Below are 24,740 nucleotides of genomic sequence, written 5' to 3'. Positions count from 1 at the left end.
TCTGCCAAAATTTACTGCTCCTGTCCTCTTTCCTTTAATGTTATTAGTTTATGTGATTAAGTCTTCCCAGAAACTCCTCCATGTTAAAGAACATTGATCCTCGGATTACTTTGAACACATTTACATATTGGTGGGTCTGTAGTGGTTAGATTATTTAATTATGGGAATTCTAGCTGCCACAGTAAATGCATGCCTTAGGAAATAAGATATTTTAAAAGTCAAAATACCCAATTTGATAAGAAAGGAAGACAGTTATTTTACCCTTGCTTAAAGCTAGCTTTTTTATTGAGTTATGACAGGTAGTTGACCTGAGTATAAGGAACAGCTAATTGAAAATCTTAATGACAGCCTAAACAGTTTACGTGTGATCCAATAATCAATGAGGAACACTTTCAATTTCTTGAAATGTGATTGAGGCAGGTAGGTGTTACAATGGATACAGTACTGGCCCTGGAGTCAGGAGGACCTGAGTTCAAATCTGTCCTCTGACACTTGACACTAACTAGTGTGTGACCCTGGGCAGGTCAGTTAATCCCAATTCCATCAACAATAACAACAAAAAGAAAGAAAGAAAGAAAGAAAGAAAGAAAGAAAGAAAGAAAGAAAGAAGGAAAGAAAGAAAGAAAGAAAAGAGTGATCTTGCAAGAGTCCTATGATTATAATTCTAGAGTTTAGGGCTAGTTCCATATTTTACATTTACATTTTTTTTTACACTTGAAGAATTTGAGACCCAAGTAATTGAAGCTATTTGTCCAAAGTCACAGAGAGGCCTACTGATGAAGCTAATACTAGAATTACAGGTCCTAATGCCCAATATATTTACCTACCATCTATACCACACAACCACAAATTACATAAAGAGAACCCACTGATTGTGGGAGGTGTGGGAAAATTCACTATGAAAAACTCACAAGTTTTCTGAGGGTGTTCAACAGGCATTATCCATAAATAAATTTCCATTACAAAATACTGATCAAGCCATCATCATGGTTTTGCTTAAAGATTTCCAGTAGGTCTTTAGATCTCATTACTTCTATTGGGAACTCATTCCACCCTTCAATAATCCTAAGTGCTAGTTAATGTTTTATACATCATTCACTTACTTCCACCAACTGAAAACATTTCTGCCTTCTTGGTCCAAAGAAAACAAATCTAATTCATTTTTCCAGAGGATAGCCATTCAAATATTTGGCAGTGGATATTTCATGAAAGCCCCTTCGCTTCTTACCCACATCAACCTCTTTTCATAGTCACATATACCCAACTCCTTTGGTTCATCCTCATGTGGTGTAGACTCAAATCTTTTCATCAATCTGGCTACATTCATCAGGATATCCTCTAGCTTACCAACATCTTTCTTAAACTATTTTTCTTATAATTGAACATAGTATTTTAGATATTGTCTAAGCATGATAGAATAAAATAGACATATCACTTTATTCCCTGGAAATCCTCTCAATGGAGTCCAAAATTGCATTCCTTTCTTGTATTTGAAGACTATCATATCATAATATTTTTACAGTCCACTATCCCCCAGATATTCTTCAGACAATATATTGTATAAGTATAAATCATCCACCCAGAAAATGTGAAAATACTTTATTGAACCTGTGTAAGATTCATGTATTTGTTGCTGCTAAATTTAATTTTATTAGAATCAATACAATTTTCTAATTCCTCATATCTTCTTGGATCCTTACTCTGTAATTGACTATGTTAGTTCTCCCTCCATGTTTTGTGTCGGGGGGCAAATTTGGTGAATATCATCTCTATACCTTTAGTCAAATAACTCATAAAGATAGATACCTAGGGCACTCTGCTGGAGACCACCTTCCAAGAACATATAAAATGATTAATGGCTTCCCTTGAGCCTTACCATTGAACAAGTTGTCAAATAAATGTATCAAAATGAGAAGAACAACATCTATGGATGATATATTACTGTCCTATTGCCTTTAGAATCAACTATAAACTTTTCTTTTTGGCTTTTAAGGACTTTCCCAATTTTGCTTTATCCTATATTTCCAGCCTAATTGGCATTATTGCCACTTCTACATTCCATGATCCAGTCTGACTGAGTTTCTCTGCTCCTTATGTTGGATAATCCAAATCCGGTCTCCTTGATTTTACCCTAGTTTTATCTCTACTTCAAATACAATACTTCTTTGCATCCAAAGTGTATCTGTTCAAGATGCTGTTAATTCATTATTTTTTGTGCCAAGCCTTTCCTGACCACCTCAGCTAATGCTGTTCTCAAACTACTCTGTACTTAAGTAATTTGAATTTATTCTCTTTATGATTGTTCTATATATTCTTATAAATACCCTTATTATTGCCCCTATTAAAATATAAGGTCTTTGTAAGGATTATTTCAATCATTTTATTTGACTACTGAGTGCCTAGTATAATGCCTGCCACATATTAGAAACTTCATGCTTTCAGATTAATTTACATTGATTTTTTTTATGTAAATTTATTTATTTTTAGTTTTCCACATTCACTTCCACAAGTTTTTGAGTTCCAAATTTTCACCCCATCTCCCCCCCCGCTCCCACCCCAAGATGGCATGCATTCTGAATATCCCTTCCCTAGTCTGTCCTGTCTTCTATCTATCCCCCTTCTCTTATCCCCTTCCCCTTCTATTTTCCTGTAGGGCAGGATAGACTTCTGTACCCCATTTCCTGTATTTCTTATTTCCCAGTACATGTGAAAACATTTTTTTAAACACATGTTTTTAAAACTTTAGTTTCAAATTTTCTCTCTTCCTCTCCTCACCCACCCTCATTGAAAAGGCAAGCAACTCAATATAGGTTGTACATGTGCAGTTATGCAAAACACTTCCAGTAGACATGTTGTGAAAAACTAACTCTATTTCCCTTAATCCTATCCTGCCCTCCCATTTATTCTATTCTTTCTTTTGACCCTGTCCCTCCTCAGAAGTATTTACTTCTGATTACCCTTTCCCAATCTGCCCTCCTCTCTATCATCCCTGCTCTCTTGTCCCTTCTCCCCTATTTTCCTGTAGGGTAAGACAGATTTCCATACCCAATTGAATGTGTATGTTATTCCCTCCTTAAGCCAAATCCTATGAGAATAAGATCACTCATTCCCTCTCACCTTCCCCGTTTCCCTCCACTGTAAGAGACTTTTCTTTTCTTTTTTTTGTGAGATAATTTACCCCATTCTACCTTCCCTTTCTTCTTCTGAGTATATCCTCTCATCCCTTAATTTTATTCTCCAGATATGACCCCTTAATCTTCAACTCACCTGTGCCCTCTATCTATCTATCTATATATACATACATATAATTTTTTTCCTCCAACTACCCTAATACTGACAAAGGTCTCATGAGTTATAAATATCATCTTTCCATGCAAATGTAAACAGTTCAATCTTAATAAGTCTCTTATGATTTCTCTTTCCTGTTTACCTCTTCATGTTCCACTGGAGTCCTGTATTTGAAAGTCAAATTTTCTATTCAGCTCTGGTCTTTTCATCAAGAATGCTTGAAAGTCCTCTATTTCACTGAATGACCATTTTTCCCCTGAAGGATTATACTCAGTTTTGCTGGTAGGTGATTCTTGGTTGTAATCCTATCTCCTTTGCCCTCCAGAATATTATATTCCATGCCCTGCGGTCCTTTAATGTAGAAGCTGCTAAATCTTGTGTTATCCTGATTGTGTTTCCACAGTACTTGAATTGTTTCCTTCTGGCAGCTTGTAATATTTTCTCCTTGACCTGGAACTTCTGGAATTTGGCTATAATATTCCTAGGAGTTTTCCTTTGGGGATCTCTTTCAGGAGGAGATCTGTGGATTCTTTCAATTTCTATTTTGCCCTCTGGTTCTAATATCAGGGCAGTTTTCCTTGATAATTTCTTGAAAGATGATGTCTAGGCTCTTTTTTTGATCATGGCTTTCAGATAGTCCAATAATTTTTAAATTCTCTCTCCTGGATCTATTTTCCAGGTCAGTTGTTTTTTCCAATGAGATATTTCACATTTTTTCTAATTTTTCATTCTTTTGGATTTGTTTTATGTGTCTTGATTTCTCATAAAGTCACTAGCTTCCAATTGCTCTATTCTAATTTTTAAGGAAGTATTTTCTTCAGTAATCTTTTGGACTTCCTTTTCCATTTGGCCATTTTTTCTTTTTAGGGCATTTTTCTCCTCATTGGCTTTTTGGACCTCTTTTGCCATTTGGGTTAGGCTATTTTTTAAGGTGTTATTTTCTTCAGTATTTTTTTGGGTCTCCTTTAGCAAGCTGTTGACTTGTTTTTCATGATTTTCTTGCATCACTCTCATTTCCCTTCAAAGTTTTTCCTCTACTTGCCTTACTTGCTTCTCAAAATCCCTTTGGAGCTCCTCCAAGGCCTGGGACTGATTCATGTTTTTCTTGGAGGCTTTGGATGTAGGAGCTTTGACTTTGTTGTCTTCTTCTGGTTGTATATTTTGATCTTCTTTTTCACCAAAGTAAGATTCTATTGTCTGACTCTTTTTGTCCTGCTTGATCATGATCCCAGCTAATTACTTGAGTTTTAAACTCTTTGTTAAGGTATGGATCTTCTTCCAATGTGGAAAATGTATTGTCCCAAGCTTCAGGGGTTTGTACAGCGGTTTTCAGAGATACTTGTGGGGACCTGTAAATTTTCAGTTCTTCCAAGGTGATATGATAAGGGGTGAGGTGTTTACTCCTTTCCTGGCCTGTGACCATAAGTATTCCTTTCTGTCCTGTAATGTGAGGAGAGTTCCTTTGTACAGCCAATACAAACTCCACCACACCAATGCTCCTCCTCACCCCAGCACTGCCGCCCAGAACTGTGACCCAGATCGAAACACGGGCAAAGCAAGAGATTCCTGCCTCAGCACTGGCAAAGACCCCTGTAATCCCTCTCTGATTAGACAATGGATACCCCTTCAGTCTATGGGCTGGAACCTCCAGAAGCAGCTGTTCCCCCCCGCCAGGGCCACGCTCTTGGGGAATGGAACTTAAACCCCACCTTCCTGTCTCATCACTGACAGAAACAGACTTTTTCCACTGACCTTCTAAGTTGCCTTTGGCATTCGTGGATTGAGGAGTCTGGAAACCTCCACAGCTGCCTGAGATCCAGTCCTCTGAGGCCTGCTCCAGGTTTGCTGTGTCTTGCCACCAACGCTGTGCCATGCTGTGCTGTGCTCCCAGCCTGGCAGGATATACCTTTGTGATCAACCATCCAGGTTGTCTTAGCTGGGAATTTATTTCACTCTGTCTTTTTGTGGGTTCTGCTGCTTCAGAATTTGTTTAGAGCCATTTTTTATGAGTATTTGGAGGGGTTTGGGGGAGAGCTCAAGCAAGTCATTGCTTTCACTAACCCATCTTGGCTCCATCCCCAGATTAATTAACACTGTAATACCACTTTAATGTTTGCTAATCACTGCCCATACATTATTTCATTATTACTTCTAATATCTCTGCCAACAAGATAGGAATTAATTTTATTTTAAAGATGAGAACATTGAGGCACAGTGATTTCTCCCTTGGTCATACAAGCAAATGTCTGAGACAGGACTCAGTCAGGCTTTCCTCCTTTAAAAGATGGTCTTCATTGTATTATACCTGCTGAAGGAGCCAATCCAATCAACCAGACACAATTCATCCAAATAAGAGTACAGGAAGGCCAGGCATTGACAGGGAGACAGGATGCCTTTGACTTTTATTCCTTGACAACTATCCCCTATAGTTTCCTATAGCAGTTATCCTGTAGTAGATTCCTATAGCAGTCATGAAAGTATTTTGTTGTTATTTTATTCTATAAAACAAAATTATCTGGGAATGCATCCCCTCCCCTCATTCAGATGATCATCACCTTGAATCTGGGCTGTTAGCATAGTTTTCCAACAGGAATTGAAACCTCAGCCTCAGTCCTCTTCAATCAATTTAAATGCCAAATTAATATTACAAAAGCACAGTCAGTCTTATACTCAAGAATATTCAGTGGCTCCCTATGGCTTGTAGGATAATTTTTAATCCTCTACTTAACATGTAAAGTCATATAAAGTTTGACTCTAGTTTGTCTTTCAAGGCTTATTTACTGTTAATTCATTTTATACATTTTACAGTAAAGATAAAGTGACCCACTGATCATTCTCTGTACATGATTTTGTACCTCTCACTTTCCTACATTTGAATAAGTTGTGCCCCCTACCTGCAATGTTTTCCTATCTCATCTTTGCCTGGTAGAATCACATGCAGAGTCAACATCAAGTGTTATTTCCTTCAGGAATCCTTTCTTTATATTCCCAATTATTAGCACACCTCTCCTCCACTCCAAATTTCCTTTGTATGTATTTTGTTTTTAATCATCTCTTCACACACTTTTCCCTCCTCTAACAATATGTAACCTTAGAAGGCTAGAGAATGTATTCATTTTTTCTTTATATCCCCTCTTCCCATCACTGTGTCTATCCCAGAACAGGCAGTAATTAGTAATTGTTGAATTTAACAGAGGGAAAACAAAGATTGTCATGATAATCAGTACATACAGGCATTGTTTTTGTTTGGCTGTTGTTATTTAACAGGAGGATGTAGATTATACCCTATTTGAAGAAAGGATTGCAATTATAGCTAATTGTATGTAAAATACATGAAATGCCAATTTATGTATTCATTTAGCTCTGTCCCAGGAAGCCCTCTGAAGAGTTGAAGCTTGCTTCCACATCCTACATTTGTAAGTTCTCCAAATAGAAACCAAAGTCTTTATCACAAGCATCATTATATTTGATATAATCACCTGCTTCGCACAATAAAAAGTCATTCCTTCTTAGCATTTATCATGAAACAAAATAAATATACTGAGTAAAAGACTAAGGAAAAATGTGCATTTTTCCCATGGGAATTTATCTTTGTCTGATAGGCAGCAAACATAGTCCATCATGAGAGTAGTTTTGGTAATTCATAATTATTCTTATAATAATAAAAATATTAATTGATTCACAAATTTGAGTATCTATGTGGTTTGGATTTTCAGTTTCAGTGCAGGTGAGCTCATGGCCAAGGACTCTCTACAAAAGGTAATAATACATCCTATGAGATAAAAGAAGAGTAAAGAAATGAAAAATAACTGTTATCTTCTGCTATAATAAGAACAAAGATGTTTTCATCATGTCTCTACCTATTTTACTTTACCTATACTTAAGACTTAGTTTTTTCAACTGTAAAATGAGATTTGATTACATGGGTTCTGTTCCCTTTGAGCTTTAGATCTATTATCCTCTGTGCCTAACTATTAAAAGGTTACATGAATTACATTCATAATTGATTTACTTGATCCTCTTTCCTGGAACGTTTCTCTGTCTCCCTCTTCTACCTCCTTCTGATTGGTTATTCCCACAAGCTACAGAAAAATTGCCCAAGAACACTGATTTTCTATCATAACACTTGGAGGCAATATTGGTTTCTGAGGACTAAAGGCCTAAATATGTTCCCCATTAAATAATGTAACACAGAAAAGATACAGGATATGTCCCAATGAACATTCTAATATTGGTTATAAGCAGTCAAAGCAACAGGGAATGGAGTCTCAGTGAAACTAGAGACACTGTATTATAGAGCTGGGTGATCTGAAACCAGTAATCCTAGGATTCTTTGAAAATTTAGGCCTTATTTCACTTTAACAATGATTCTGGAAGGAAAATTATGAAATGGTGAGACATTGGATTCACTAGATCTTCTTTGCTTATATTGTGTTAGTCACTCATTTTTCCAGTCTACCTTCCCTTAATCTCTTCCTAGCCTTCATTTTTGCTCTCAGACTTGGTTCATTCATTCATTCATCCATCCATTTATTTTTGTTTGCTTAATCTAATTCTCTTTTCCTATAATTTTTTTTTCAGATTTGACTGCCTTCTAAATTATCTGTTTTATTCTTTCCCAGCCTTGTTATAGTGACAATCACATGTGAGTTCCTGGATTCTGAGAAGGTATTCCTATGTCCCTGGTTTAGTGTGGAAGCCTCATTTGCTGACCTCAGGACACAGAGTTTTGGGAGCAAACTGGATGGAGAGGAGTATCTTCCCATATCCAAAATAGTTCTTCTTAGCTGTTCCACAAACAAGATCCACAAAAATTGAATGTCTCAAGCAGTTTTTTGCCCTGGACACACTAAATATATGTGCTGTTTATCATGGACTAGACTGAGGCCATGTCCTAGCCACCTTTCCCAGGAAACCAGAGAGTAATATAGGTATCTGGAATAGCCACACACTTAATACTATTCATCATTGATTTTCTCATATCTCACTAGGCTAGATTTAGCATCTGTAATTCAGTTACCAGGCAGGTACTGTGTATCAAACTAGACCAGATAATTTTTTCCTCTTTACACCTCTTGCAGAATCACACAATTTTAGATTTGGAAGGGAATTTAATGTCAATGAAACTCATTTAGGGAAATACCAGCTTCCTCTTCTTTGTTCCCCAATGCTACTTAATATTGATCAATTTAAAATATACCTCTTTATAACTTATAGTGCTTGCAGTTTAGTCCTCTGGGGTCAGGCAGAATAGGCCTAATGCATTTTCCACAAAACAATCCTTCAAATACTTGGAAACAGAAGTGATAACCTCATTAAGGAATTTTTCCTCCTACGTGATACATTTCCAGTCCTTTCAGTCAATTCTCATGTCACTTGTCCTTTAGTGATCTTGTTTGTGACAGCTTATTGGTTACCATCCCTTGGACACTCTCCACCTTAGGCATAGATTTTTTAAACTGTGGTGTCCAGAATTTAACTCAATAATCCAAATGAGATCAGACCACTGTAGAATAGAGTTACATGATCTCTTTATTCCAAGATGCTTCTCTATGCATCATACTTTTGCCTTAGTTTTCATGGGTACTAGATGAAACTGTCAAAGAATGATGAGCTTACAGTTAACTAAAACCACTATTGAACAGGTATGTTGTAGGTAGGATCCTTTGAAATGCATGGGTTAGACTAGATGACCCCTTGCCATCCCATTCAACTCTGATAATCTGTCCTTCTATGATCTCACATTGAGGTCAGCTCAGAGAAAATTGATAGTCATGGCAGTTATTCCCCTGAGATGATCCAAGGAGTTAAGTTTGTCATGGGAACCAGAGAAGTAAGTTTACCTGTACTTGCTAGATGCAAAGGGACTCAGAAAAGGTATCTGGATGAAGAGCCAGACTGGTTGACCCTTACATATGACAATAGCTGGCACCTTGAAACAACCAGTAATTATTCTTTTTCTCCATATGCATGTCTTTCAACAACTCCTGAATCTGTCAGGACTTACTTTCTGTAGGAGATAATTTGAAGGGAGTAGAACAATTTTTTATTTTTAAGCATTACAGCTTTCCCATGCCCCTTTAGTATATATTGAGATAAGACCCATTATTTTTATGCATTTGTTTATAACAATGGTTGGTTGCAAACTATTCAACCAAAAAGGTGTGGAGCACTTTTTATTGATATTCTTGTTGCCACACTAATGATTTCATGGAAGCTTAATGCATTCAGTGGCCTTTTTGCAGAGTATTCTGATTTCAAAAGGCGTCTTACCCATTACAAAATGGAATGCATTGCAAATCTTCTGATTCGCCTTTTGAATTATGGAAGGCAGCTCCATACAGACAGAATTTGCCCACAATCTAGGGAAATGTCAAACCCAAGTTTACACAGTGATATTATTAAATTCCATTATCAACCCCCTTAAGCTGCTTCCTCCCCCAAAAGAGAAGCCAAATGTCTTTTTGTTATCTATGAGAAACTGTTAAATAAATACATAACCTTAGATGTTTAGGAGTTTGGATGGAGTAGAAACATGAATAATTCCCTCTAATATCCTGAATAGCTATTGAAAACAGAGTTCTTTATCCATGAGGCTGGCTGGGAGCACAAAAACCATTGTACAACATTTTTTTTTCTCCATTAGGGCAGATTTAAACAAGAGACATTTGTTTACAGAAAGGCTGTCCATATGTAGAAATCAATCTACATGTCTACATTCAAATTGTATTTTTGCAAACACGTTATGCAGTTGCATTCCTAATGGATATGAATAGGCTCCCTTTAGAGGCATGCATATAAAAAAAAAGTTTCCTTAAAGTTCAGAAAATGAACAATACAAAGGCAAGAACTGAATTTTATGTCATTATTCACTCTCTCAAGTCTTCCATTGCTTTTAGGAACTTGGATGAATTAGCCTAAAAAGAAATATCAAATACAAGGGAGTTTTTTTTTCTTTTCTTTCCAAAGTTAATTCAGAATGGGTTTGAGTGAAAAGCAGAGAATGGCTCTTTATATTTTTAATCCATTGTCTCTCCATTTTATTATTTGTCTTGATTTTCACCAGAAAGTGTTACAAAATTCATTGAGTGCTGGATATGGAGAAAGAGGACTGCAATTAAAATCTAATTACATTCAATTACTACCTATATGACCTTGAGAAAATCATTGAGCTTTCCTGGGACTCTGTTTTTTCATCTTTTTAATGAGTCAGTTAGACTAGATGGCTTCTGAGGGCACTTTCATCTCTAGACCTGTGATACTATGATGTTGTGTGTTTTCTTTTGCATAATAAATGTTGATGGACAAATGAGGATGAAAGTTGGAATTGGGATTTAATGAATAAATATGTAAAATTATGCTGTCAAAGAATAATGGAATTACAGGGCTGGAGGGAACCTTATATTCCTTCTAGACCAATCCATCTATTGGGAATCATCTCTGGAATAGCCCTAACATGTGTTTATCCAGTCCTTCCTTGAAGTCTTCCAGTGGGGGAAGAAGAGACCCACAATTTCCCAAAGATGGTGTTCCAATCTTCTATTTATACTAAAAATTTTAATTATTAGAGTCTTTTTTTTCTCACCATGAGGTAAAAATCTACCTTTCTACATTTTTCATTCACTCTTCCTATTATTTATTTCTGGAGCTAATGTGAGTAAGTCCAATTCCTTTTCTGAATTCTAACCCTTTAAAGACTGGCATATGATGTTCTTATCCTTGGTGGGACAGATTGAGAGAATTTTAGATTTGAAAATGACCTTAGCAAGCATGTAATCCAACCCACATTAAAAAAAGTAATAATAATATCTACACATCACTCCTAACAGTAGCTATCCTAATTCTGTTTGAAGACCTCCAATGAGGGGGACTTACTGCCATCTAAATCAACCAATTCTGCTTTTAGAAAGGCTCCCAGGTCTTCTCATCTCCCAGTTATATATCTTCATTTCTTCTAACTGGTCCAGATATGAGTAGATTATAGGTTCTTTTTCATCCTGATTTTTTCTTTTGTGATACACTCCAATTATTAGCATAATCCACAAAATTTAAGATTTGAAGGGATAGCAATGATCATGCAATCCAACACATAACTGGAAATATAATTGCTCCATTTTATAGTAAAAGAAACTGAGGCAGACAGAGGTGAAGTGAGTTACTGAGTACCATATAGCAAGTAAGTGACTGAGATGAGATTTGAACTGAGGTGTTGTAAGGATCAAATGAGAAAATAATGGTAAAGTGCCTGGCACATAATAAGTGCTATATAAATGTTAGCTATCATCATATTATTAATACTTATATTAGCCCATAGATATTACATGATTAAAAATAAGGACCCTTAACTTTAGAGGAATCAAAATTGCAGGTCACTCAAAGGGCAATGAAAAAAAAACATACTAGGTGTATGCAAATCTGCTAACAAATGTATTACCAACAAGGATGTGATATAGAAGATAACACTGAGACATTGTCTGATAATCAAAAAGGGACTGGTTGTACAGAGAAAAATAAAAGAGAGGAAGCTCAAATATTTCCCTACTAGCCTTGGCTTATGAAATGACCTAAAGGAAAGCCTTCAACATATTGGATAGAATGACTATTTATGAAGGTTTTTGGGAAGGCTGTATAGAAAGAACATACATAATGACAAAAGCATGCATTTGTCTTGATCTGCATCAATGAAGCAAGTCCAAGACAGATGGTATCCCAAAACCATCAAGGACTGAAGTAAACCTTCATCTATCTAAAGCCCATTACTTAGCATTCTCGTCTTTCTTTACAGTAGTTAATTCTGAAGTAATTGTTCAAATGTCTCTGCTGAGCAGCAAAAATACATATCACAGGATTCAGTTGTGGAATCACATATGCTCTACCTATAGGAGATCACTTTAATATCTCACTTATAAATTTTTACTCTCATTTAATCATAACAATTTTTAGATTTATTGATTTTATTTTAAAACAAATTGATGTCAATTCATTTAATATTTATTTTAACATCATTTAAAAATTTTTAAGTTCCAAGTTCTCTCCCACCATCTAGTCACTTTCCCACACATTGAGAAGGCAAGCAACATAATTTCCATTATATATGTGAAGTCATGTAAGACATATTTCTGCATTAGATATATAACAAATTTTAGTTGCTTTTCCACCCTACAGCAGACTGAATATAAATGATTAAAACTGAGGCTCCTAGAAACAGGGATAGATACTGCAGCATGGAAGAGAACTTCGATATGTAAAAGTAACATTTTTTTTTAAATAGAGAAGAAATGTCAAAAATAAGTCATAATATAAACAACAGTCTACCTATGGCCATCTGCTGTAAGGACAACTAGTCCTATATACCTAAATAGCTAATAATGATAATGATAATAATAATTACAACTAATTTTCATAGTCATAAAAAGAGACATTAAAATATGTTTGATATATTAGTTTTGAAAATGTAAGGTAGTCTACAGTAGCTTTTATGGGGTTGTTTTATTGTTAACTTAATTTTTACACAACAATGCTTTCTGAATACGCGAGCATATATGTTGCATCTTTCCTTATAATATAGAAGAGTAAAGCAAAATTAACTAATGTAATAAACATGTTTAATAGCATATGCTATGTTCTGAACCAATGGTACCTTTCCCTTACTACCCCACTGAGAAAACACATTGTTTCATTAAATATTCTTAATGACAAAAAACAGCCTTTGCAAAAACATATAAAAAATAAATGAATAAATGGATAAATAAATAAATGTAGTTGCCTTTTAGTGGTTTTTTCATTTATCTTGAAATTACTGAATACATATACAGATATGGTTGTGTCTATGCACATATGTGATATACTTATAGCATGTGCATGCACATGTATGCATTCAGATATACATATAAATACATACAAACACACATATGAATGCATTTTTTCTGTCTCTCATATTTTTCTCTCCATTAGATTTTGCAAGTCTTCTTAGTTTTTTTCTGAATTATTTATAAATATCAATTCTTAAAGTAAAATATTATTTCATCACATTCACATAATATAGGTCATCATCATTCACCAGATAATGTAGAGCACTCTGTTTCCTATTTTTTTTAACTTCCACAAAACATGCTGAGATGTCTATGTCAAAACTTTTCCCTCACATCCAATAGGTTCTCTTATTCTAACTGAATTGGCCTGAAAGATTTTAGAGCAGGAATTCTTTTAAAAAATAAGGGGAAGTCATGTATGTGTGTGTGTGTGTGTGTGTGTGTGTGTGTGTGTGTGTGTGTGTGTGCATAGCAGCCATGGACCTCATTTGGCAGCCTGGTGAAACCTATCAACCCCTTCTCAGTTGAATGCTTTCAAAACGTAAGACAAAAGTCAACAGCATTACTAAGTAAACCAAACATTAGTGAAATGAAAGAAGTATTTTTACCCATCCAAGTTCGAAGACCCCTGTTAAAACTGTCTATGCATTGGAGATTAGTCAGCTTATAGAGCAGTGGCTAGAACTCTGGAGTTCTTGTCATGAAGACTTGATTTCAAATTTTGTCTCAGGCACTTCCTGTCTTTACTAGTGATGTGACCCAGAAGTTATTTCACCTCAGTTTATTCTTCATAAAAATGGGGACAACAATTTCACCTATATCCCAAGCTTATTATGGAGATCAAACAAGATAACATTTTTAAAGCATATTGAAAATCTTAAAACACTGCATATAGTATATTATTATTATTATTATTAAACTCAAAGTCTAGATTCTTAAAATCACTTATTAACGGATTTCTCATTGCCTCATGCCAATCATTACAATTAAGATGCAACCTGATATTTGCATTTCCTTTTCAAAGTGTGTCTTTTTCCCCTAAAGATTCCAAAAGATGTTCTGAGTAAGTCATTCTACCATCTGCTTATTTGTAGCCAGTGAAGCTAATCCTTTAAGTCCTAGGCTTAGAGGAGAGATTATAGCTTTTCCTCTTTAGAGTTCATGGGTATGCTTCTTTCCAATCCTTCTAGTATTCATTACATTTTCTCACAAACTAAAAAACAGGAGTTTCTATGTACATGGGGTTATTGAGATACAGATGTTAAAGTGGGCCACAGAAGTGTTTGATGTGTGTTTTCACCATTTGACACACAAACCAGAGTTGAAATCTCTGTGTGTATGTGTGTGTGTGTGTGTGTGTGTGTGTGTGAGAGAGAGAGAGAGAGAGAGAGAGAGAGAGAGAGAGAGAGAGAGAGCGAGCATGCTAGCTATTCTCAGCATCAGAAAGACCTGACATATACAGACTGTGTGGCCTGGGAGGCTCTAGTTAACTTTCTAAGATTTTAACTTGCAGAGTGGTTTTTACTTCTGTTGCTAGAGAAATTTTTCTACAAGCAGGTTTTCTATACCAAGAAAGTATAGCTCTAGTCACTGGCTCTATCCATTAACAGAATAATAAAATCAGTCATCATGTGAGGAACACTCTTTAGCTATGGATAAGGTGATGTAATGCAAACAAAACGTATTTTAATCCTTAAAGCAATATTTGTATCGAAGCTTTACCATCATCATCACCATCACCATCATCAGCATTAGCAGCATCAGTGAAATTTTAAAGGGGCTTTCTATGAGCTGTACAGTTGCTCAATCACTTAGAATGGAGACATCTTGAATCCCAGTGGGCCCTTCCACCCCATGATGTAGCTGAAAGTAATCTCATTACGTTGAATATATAACCATATCATGCTGTATATTTAGCACCAGACATATTGAGGCAGCCACTGTCCTTCCTGTGTGTACTAGCCTTTTTCTTCCAGAGGAAAGATCACAGTTCACTCACAGCACATGCACCATGAACTGAACCAGGACACAAAATACCTTCCTTTCATCTTTTACCACAGCTTTCAGCAGTGGGCCTAGCATTTTCTGTTTTGGTTCTGTTCAGCCTTCTCAGTTTCAAGTTTCCATGGTGATCCTCACTGGACCCAGGCTTTTTTTGCGTGGTGACTTGGAATCATAATTCCAGGTGGGACATTTCAGCCAATTAGCCCAGGCCTGTGGGAAGCCCTAAGAAACCAGGATACCTGGGACTCATGTAGTACAGGACAATTAAACTCTATGGTTTGGGTTGTATTTGTATCTTTATGATTATACTTTTTGATATTAATATTCCTTTGTAAAATCTGATCTATTAGTGGTTAAATGGAAGTGGGATGCAGGAGACCACCCCGTACATTTAGAGAAATATCATTGGTGGGTGGAGTCATTGTCAGAGAGCCTAGATATCCTCCCAGTCCCCTTATGGATAACAGAGAACCTTGGAAGAAAGGTAAAATGTAACATAGCTGGCCTTTAGGCAGGAGGGGTCAGGGTATTCAGTATTACATTGTCATCCTCTGACTGCCTGGGGAATGACAGAAAAAGGTAACCTGAAGACCTGTATCCCTCCCTCCAAGTATGGCCATATTTGGAACCATAGAGGAGAATGTAATCTGGTATTTTGTGGAGTATATAATCAATTAATTCAGCCAACAATCATGCATTAAGCTTCTACTTGGGCCATTTTCCAAATAAAGAAACTGAGTCTCAGAAAGAAGTGACTTGTTCAATCTCTACTCAGGGTTTAATGTGAAATCAGAATAGGAACCTTTAAAACCCAGTCATTTGTAGGTGAGTTTATTGAAGGGAAGCATTATTTCACTGTGTGTTTGTGGAGGAAGGTATTGAGGAGAGAGGTCGTAGTGGAAGCCTTGTTCATTTACAAAAAAAATGGCTTAATCTGTGCAATTATTCAGCATTACTAATTAAATTGAATGTCCAATATGTGCCAGACATTATGAGAGATATTTTAGGGAATAGAAGTATGCAAAGTGCATGGCCCCTGCCCTTTGAAGCTTAGAATTTCTTTGGCTTACACATGTGAAAAATTGATTAACAATATAATTCACCTTGTGAAATCCTTGCTAAATTCCTTTACGTGATTAAATTCTAGAAAGTTTTGGAGCAAAGAGAGAACAGGAAGGAAGAGATGGTGACAAAGCTAACAGTAATCATTAATAGCTAGCATTTATATAGTGCCCCCTATGCTAGAGGTTAACTTGCCCTAGATAACACTGTATCTGATACAGGATTTGAACTCCAGGCCCAGGGCTCTGTGCTACCTATCTACTTAATGAATTGTAGAACACAGAGCATGTAAAAATCTCAGCAACTTTAAGTTCCCAACTCATGTTCCTATAGCTAGTAAGCATTCTGAGAAAGGATTGTCTTCCTGAGAACAAACTGTGGAATGGTGGAAAGAGAGCTAGCCTTAGAATAAGAAATCTGTGGATTCAATGCCTGCCTTTGAGCTTGAGATATGCCTCTGCATGGACAAGTCTCAGCCTCTTAGTACCCCTAGGCAACTAAAACTATAAAATATGGAACAATTGTCAATCTTCCTTGGATAAAGACATCTCCTTACATGAATTCCCTAAAACAATGAAATCTCAGGTCTAGACCGAGGCCAAATCTTGATTCCAAGATCAATAATCTGCTATGCCACATTTTTTCCTAGATTCTAATGCCTTCAAGCAGAAATAGGATGAACATTTGTTGGATCTAGTATAGGGAGAAAAGTCTTTCATTCCAGGGTTGGACTAGATGTGGCTGAAGTCACTCTGATCCCACACTCAGATTCTGTGATTCGATGCTGTACTAAAGGAACTATTTTGTATTTGTTCATATTAAAACCATTTTAAATAATTGATGGAATCTTGAATAAGCAAGTCAGTGAAGGCCCCAGAGGGAAAAGAAAAATCTCTTCATTACAGTAAAACCTGAATGATATGCCTCTAGAAACCACTCCCCACAAATTTAAAAATGCAATGCAATACTTTCCAATAAAAGTGCATGCTTTTCAAACTTTATTATTCTACTGTCTATGATCCCTGAATCTCACATATCTCCTTTTCTTGGCAGCCTTTCTAGAGGCTTACTTCAGAGTTAAATAGCAGCTCTGGTAGCCAAACCAACACAAATCTACATCTATGCCACTTTTTAAGACCTACTTGGAATTGGGTATTTTTAAAGCAAAACTCCCAAGAATAGGGGGTGTTTGGCAATGACTTAAGTTGCAGAAGCAACAGATGCTTTATCTTGTGCTGTCAGAGAGAATTTGGAGCAATAAAGTTGAAAACCCTGACTGTCAGCATGAGCCTCTCAGACAGAAATCGACTTGACACTCCACTCAACTTAAAATGATCTTGTCCCATTAAAACTAATAAGGTTGCTTTCTGACCAGAACTATTTGTGTATGTATATGTATATGTGCATGGTAGTGCTGTCTTGCCCATGTTTGCTACATATATCCATGAGGATTTGCTTAGATCTGGTGAAAAGGGAAGCAAGAACAAACACCCCCATAAACTTTCTCCTAGGGAGAATTTAATTCCGGCTAGAAGGAGAAGATATTGGTGGCAGGGGATCTGTTCTCCTGAGAGAGGGGGTACCAGGCCAGAACTATATCTCTTTGTTTCCTTCCCTAAATATTGTTACTTTAGGAGAAATGAATGTCAAGTTCAAGATGTGCTCCTGATCATTATACCTTAATGGAGGAGTGTCCTGTCAGATAGATAGATAGATAGATAGATAGATAGATAGATAGATAGATAGATAGAAGAAGACAGATAGATAGATAATAGATAGATAGATAGATAGATAGATGATAGATAGATAATAGATAGATGGATAGATAGAAATGTAGAGTAATTGTAGATCTAGAATTAGAGATATATAGATGTAGTTATAGATACAGATGTAGGTATAGATGGTATATAGATATATAGAGGTCCATGCAGATGTTTGCATAGATAAAGATATTCAAGGTTTGACATCCCTCCCACCAATGTCAGTTCCATCATGAACATATATAGTGAATACCCCATTTATCAAAGTCTATAGCAAAACAGAAATAAGAGAAGATGTACACATAAGAACATATTAGACAATATGAAATGAATGAGCTCTCTTTTTGCATGTCAGATAACTCAACTCAACCAAGATACAGTCTCAGATTTCACTGAATGGGAAATTCCATAGTCTGTAGCATACTAAGTTGGGAGTAAGGATATGGTAGAGTTGTGAGCTTTACCACGTGTTGGCTACTTTTCAGGGTCATTCTACTTTAAAAGCCATGAAGAGAATCTGGAACCACTTGTTTTCCTTCTCAAAGCTATAAACTAGAAAAGTGGATCTCTCTCCTCTCGAGCTCTCCTTCAATGACTCCCCTACTCATGCAGGTTTGGAGAATGAATAATCAGTCTCCACCAATGAAGAGAATCTCATGAAAATAGCTCTTTAAGCCAAGGGTTACATATACACACATGTTACCTGAAGTTTGAGAGAGACAGAGGAGACAGAGAGAGGGAGAGAGAGAGAGAGAGAGAGAGAGAGAGAGAGAGAGAGAGAGAGAGAGAGAGACAGACAGACAGACAGATAGGCAGAGACAGAGACTAAGAGAGAAAGATAGAAATGCCATGAAAGAGACAGAGATAAAAACAGACATCTGCCCCTGGGGTTCCTATCATTGACTGGAATGTAAAGGGCTCCACCCTCAAACTCCATTTAAAAATGGTATCTAGGCCAGCCACTACTTCATTCCTCACCAGACTGCACTCCTATGTACTTCTCCATCATGCTGCCAGGCTCAATATCTTCTCTTTTCTCCTCTCACCAACACCTTTCAGCCTCTTTTTATGTGTAGTCCTACCCATTAGATTTTAATTTACTTGAGAGCAAGGATGTATTTCTTTTTGCTTGTATTTGTAACCCCAGGGCTTAGCATAGTGTCTGTCATATAGTAAGTATTTAATGAATACTTGTCATTGACAGAAACAGAAAGAAAGAGATAGGGGTAGAAAGAGAGAGGTAGAGAGACAGGTGGAGATTTTTGTATCTCTTTTTGCCTTTTTGATTCATTTATAATCTAGTTGGTAGATAATGAAGAGACAGATAGATAGACAGATGATAGATAGATAGATAGATAGATAGATAGATAGATAGAAAATCTATATATTTTTTCTAATTCCTACTAATAGACTCTTTGCTTAGATTGCAACAAAATGAACAGAATGAATTTAACTTTACACAATACCTGTTCTCACAAACTCCAATCTTGCCAAATTAACTTTTTTCTGTTTCTGTGTATAACGGTCTATCATTTTTTTCTCCATGTTTTTTGTAGACTTTGCTCCATGCCTGAAGTGTTCACCTTTCCCTATTCATACCTGAAAGAATCCCTGCTTCCATTCAAAAGACAACTCAAATTATATCTCAGAAGAGGTTTTCTGATCCTTCTGACCATTACTTATTTTCACTTCAAAATTATTTTCTGTTTTCTTTATATACATTTTGTTTATAATAGCATGAATACCCCCTGCCTCTCCCAATTAGAATCTAAAGTCCTTCATATATTTTAATGTGTGTTGTTGAATCTCTAGTGTATAGAACAGTCATCTCCTAACACATAGTGGTTGTTCTAAAAATGACATTGTCTTGACTGAGAAAAATGCTTATCAAAATTTTCTAATTTGAATCCAACTTAAGCATACAATGAGAATCATAATTAAATGAAACCTAAAATCTCTATCTAAAGAGACCTGATAAAATCAATACACATTGTGTAAAACACATATTGGAACTCAAATCTTTCCCTTCATACATCCAGATGCTTATAAAGGAGATTTGTTTAAAATGAAAGTACCTGTATATTAAGGCTTTCCTTATTGAGGCATCAATATTTTTTTTTTTAATTGAAAACATGAGATTCGGAAAGTCTAAAAAAAATTACCTCTATGCAGCTTAATAAGAGCTTGCTACTGCTCATATAAGAGCCTGACTTCTTTGTTTGCACATTTGTTTTATAATAAACCAAGCCCAATTATCATTAACTTCATTGACAATTCTCTAGATGAACCAATAAGTCATTGACATCTATACCTACCTGACATCTATATTAACATAATTGTGTAAGTGACTTTATAGGTGGATAACTTTTTAAAAAATATTTTGTTTTGAATTCTAAATTTCCTTCCTCCCTCACTCCCTCCCCTCATCCATTCCTGAGATAGTAAGTAATCAGATATAGGTTATATGTGTGCTATTATGCAAAAAAAAAAATGCCATAGTAGTCATTTTGTGTAAGAAGACTTGAATAAACAAAAAATGAAAGACAAAAAGTTAAGAAAAAGCATGCTTGAGTCTGTATTTAAACAACACCAGTTCTTTCTATCAAGTTGGATAGTAAGCTTCATGATTAGTCTTTGGGATTGTCTTAGATCATTATTTTGCTTAGAATAGTTAAGACATTCAGAGTTCTTCATCAAACAATATTGTGATTGCTGTGTTATAATATAGTTTGAGATCTGGTATGGCAAGACCACCTTATTTCACATTTTTTTCCCGTTAATTCAATAGAGGCAAAAAAGCTTTTTGACAAAGTACAACATCCATTTTTATTAAAAACACTAGAAAACATAGGAATAAATGGAGTTTTCCTTAAAATGATAAGCAGTATTTATTTAAAATCATCAGCAAGCTTTATATGTGATGGGGATAATTTAGAAACATTCCAATAAGATCGAGGTAAAAGAAGGATGTCCATTTTCACCACTATTATTCAACATTGTTGTAGAAAATGTAGCTTTAGCAATAAGGGAAGAAAAAGAAATTGAAGGAATTAGAATAGGCAATGAAGAAAGAAAACTATCATTCTGTGCAGATGATATGATGATATACTTAGAGAATCAACTAAAAGAACTACTTGAAACAATTAAAAACTTTCATAAAGTTACAGGACATAAAATAAGCCTACGTAAATCATTACCATTTCTATATATTACCAACAAAGTCCAGTAGCAAGATATAGAAAGGGAAATTCCATTTAAAATAACTGTAGACAATGTGAAGTACTTGGGAATCTACCTGCCAAGACAAGACCAGGAACCATATGAACACAATTACAAAACACTTTTCACAAAAACTGCCAAAAATTATTTTTTAGAGCTAGAAAAATAATAACAAAATTCATCTGGAAGAAGAAAAGGTCAATAATATCAAGGGAATTAATGAAAAGATATGCAAGGTAAGGTGACCTAGCCATACTAGATCTAAAACTATATTATAAAGTGACAATCATAAAAACTATTTATGGGGGCAGCTAGGTGGCACAGAAGTCAGGAGACATGAGTTCAAATCCAGCCTTGGACCAAACATTTGACACTTACTAGCTGGGTGACCTTGGGCAACTCACTTAACCCCAATTGCCTAACAATTAAAAAAAAAAGAAAACTATTTAGTACTGGTTAAGAAACAGGTTGGTGGATTGGTGGAGTAGTTTAGGTACACAAGAAACAGTAGTCAATGACTATAGCATTTCTGACAAAGAAGCAGCCTTTTTTCCAAGGGCAATTTTTCTACATGTGCTTGATCTTCTTCCCTCCCATTTATAGCTTTATCTTTATAATTATGGAGATAGATATAAAGGATAAATGTAAATAAAGATTAGGTATAGATAATAGAGATATTGTTTCCTTTCCCCAATTATGACCCCATTACAATATGATCTCTCTTTGAGTAGAATTATTTATCCTTTGCATATATACATTAGGGCCTAGCACCTAGATCAGCACATAATAGCAAATGATTGGCTGATTCTGAATGGAAATATTAGAAGATACATAGTCTCAGCAGCACGTGGTAACTTAACCAATATACATCATATTCAAAAGCTCAAAGAAATTCTGAATAAAGTTTAGAAGTCAGGAATATTATCATTATTTTCAGATAATAATCTTAATTAGCAAAGGTAATGCAAGAGAGAGAGAGAGAGAAAGAGAGAGAGAGAGAGAGAGAGAGAGAGAGAGAGAGAGAGAGAGAGATACATAAATACTTAATAGTGTCTTTCCTGTTTTTTTTTTTTGATGGCTCAAAGAACAAATCATGGAACAATTCACAGACACAATAAATTAATGACAGTTAAAGGACACACCAAAATTGGGATGAAGGCCTAGCTAAAGTAGTCCTGAGAAGAAAATAAAATGTATGAATACATTCATTTTCAAAACAATAAAAGCTTATTCTTTATTTGCAATGTCTGTCTATACCTCTACCTCCCTCCATGAAACTTTTATGAAATAGCTTTATAAATTGTCCATCTAATTGTATAAAAGTCTGGAAAACATACACTTAAAAAGAATATTAGTGTGGTATTTATTGGAGAATAATGAGCATTAGCTAGCTATTTTATGCCCGAGCTATAAATGACTTGAATACAAGGTAATAGGGTCTGCTATTCATCTTGTAGGCAATGGGAAACTGCAGCAGGATCTTGAGCAGGGTAGTGAGATGAAATTAAGCATTTTTTAAAGGCTATACATGTGAGACATTTATCATAATGTCGGCAAGAAAATTAACTATATATTTGGAAAGTTTTGGAACAATGTTCAAAATTATGCACTTGTTTTTGAGGGTGGGACCTGAATATTGCACATCATAAGCGCTTAATAATTCTTGAGGGGCAGCTAGGTGGTGCAGTGGATAGAGTACCAGCCCTGGATTCAGTAGGACCTGAGTTCAAATCTGGTCTTAGATACATAACACTTACTAGCTGTGTGACCCTGGGCAAGTCACTTAACCCCATTGTCTAGACAAAAGGAAAAAAAATAATTATTTTTTGACTTGAAGAGAATCATATATTCTTTGACAGGTCAAATGTTAAAGTAGATTGTAAATTCCCAGAAAGCAGGAGTAGGGGCAATGGGTAGAGATGGCAGAAAAATAGATTTAGGTCCAATAGAGGGGAAATTCTTTGAATAATTATAGATGTACAAAAATGGAATGTGTTGTCCTGGTAAGTAATCAAATCTACATCATTAGAGGACTTTAAGTAAGAGCCACATGAGCATTGGTTTAATGTTATGAAAAAGTATTTTTTTAATCAAGTCTGGGTTGGACTGAATTAATAGGCTCATAAATTTATCAACGAAAAAAATCAGTACTTACTACATGCAAAACACTGTATTAAATGCACAAAAAAGACATTCCCTGCCTTCAAGGACATTATACTATAGTTGGGAGAGTCAACACATATAGAAGATTTTAGCCACACTATGCACACCTACTCACATAGTTTGTTTAGTGATTTCTCAAACAAATGGCATCTACTTTACTTTTAGCTATTTATTACTTCAGATAATGCTGCAATAAATTCTTCAGTTGAAGACATACATTATTAATCTTTGGTTCCATTGGAGTATATACCTAGCAATATGATCTTCAGATAAAAATTTCTCCATATAATTCTGAACTGCTTTCGATTTGCAGTTCCATCAACATAATATCAGTGTGCTTATCTTCCTACCTCTTTTCTAACATTGATTATACAGTTCTTTGTCAACATTTCCAAGTTGCTGGGCAGGAGATTCTAACCTCAGAGTTCTTTTAATTGATAATTCTATTTAGGGTTTGCAATGATCATTCTTTAGTTATTAACAGATGATCTCTCCTTGAATTAATAGATAGCTTTTCCTCAAGTATTTTCTTGAACACCAGGTAGAAGAGTCCAGTATTCATTTTGCAGACAATGAGGAGCTTTGAAGGATTTTGAGCAAGATATTGAGGTGTCTTTCCCAAGCATTAAATTATGTGATTGAGTTTTCTTGTTCTTGATCTTGTTGTTGTACCCCCTCCCCACCCCTGCATCTAGTAAAGTATAATGAACATAGAAACATTCTGAAAATACCTGATTATTTTTTTTCTGCATGAAGATATTGTCTGGAAGAGATGTCTACTTTACGAAGAGTTGCATGTAGTTCCTCTTTAAGAAATCAGAGCAGGAAACCAGAGCCACCACTCCTTCTAATACCATGTTTCCTTTATATACATTTGCTCCTATGAAATGTCAAATGGTCACTTTTTGTGAACAAGTATTCAAAATCCAGTTGAAGGTAGCTTTTAGTCCTCTAGTCTATCATTTGGGTCAGTTTTATTCTCCCCTTTCTCTACATTTACTTTAAATGTTTTGGTTAACACTGGCCAAGAAAAAAAGAATCTTGGCTGTTCCTCTGAGGGGCAGATGAAACCATTAAGGAAGATAAAAAAGTCACAGGGCCTCACTTAGTCACACTTTCATCATTTTAAAAATAGAGATTTTAATACCTGGACTATTACCCAGGTGGTGAAAGTCTTCCAGGCCATGCCACATGAGAATCTGGTGAAGGAATATTCATATTAAGCTTTGAGAAGAGAAAACAGTAGGGCTATGTGATAGCTATCTTCAAGAGTTCAAAGGATTATGAGATGGAAGAGAGAGATTCTTTTGTTCTTTTTTTTTAACAAGAAAGTCAAACAAGTAACAATGATTGGAAGATGGAAAAAAGTCACATATAGACTTCATTTCATGGAAAAGAAAGAAAGGGAGGAGAGGAGAAATGAAGAGGGGAA

This window comes from Phascolarctos cinereus, unplaced genomic scaffold (genome assembly GCF_003287225.1).
Source record: "Phascolarctos cinereus isolate Bilbo 61053 unplaced genomic scaffold, phaCin_HiC Scaffold_2;HRSCAF=192, whole genome shotgun sequence".
Taxonomy (NCBI): Eukaryota; Metazoa; Chordata; class Mammalia; order Diprotodontia; family Phascolarctidae; genus Phascolarctos; species Phascolarctos cinereus.
Note: the sequence above shows the minus strand (reverse complement) of the source record.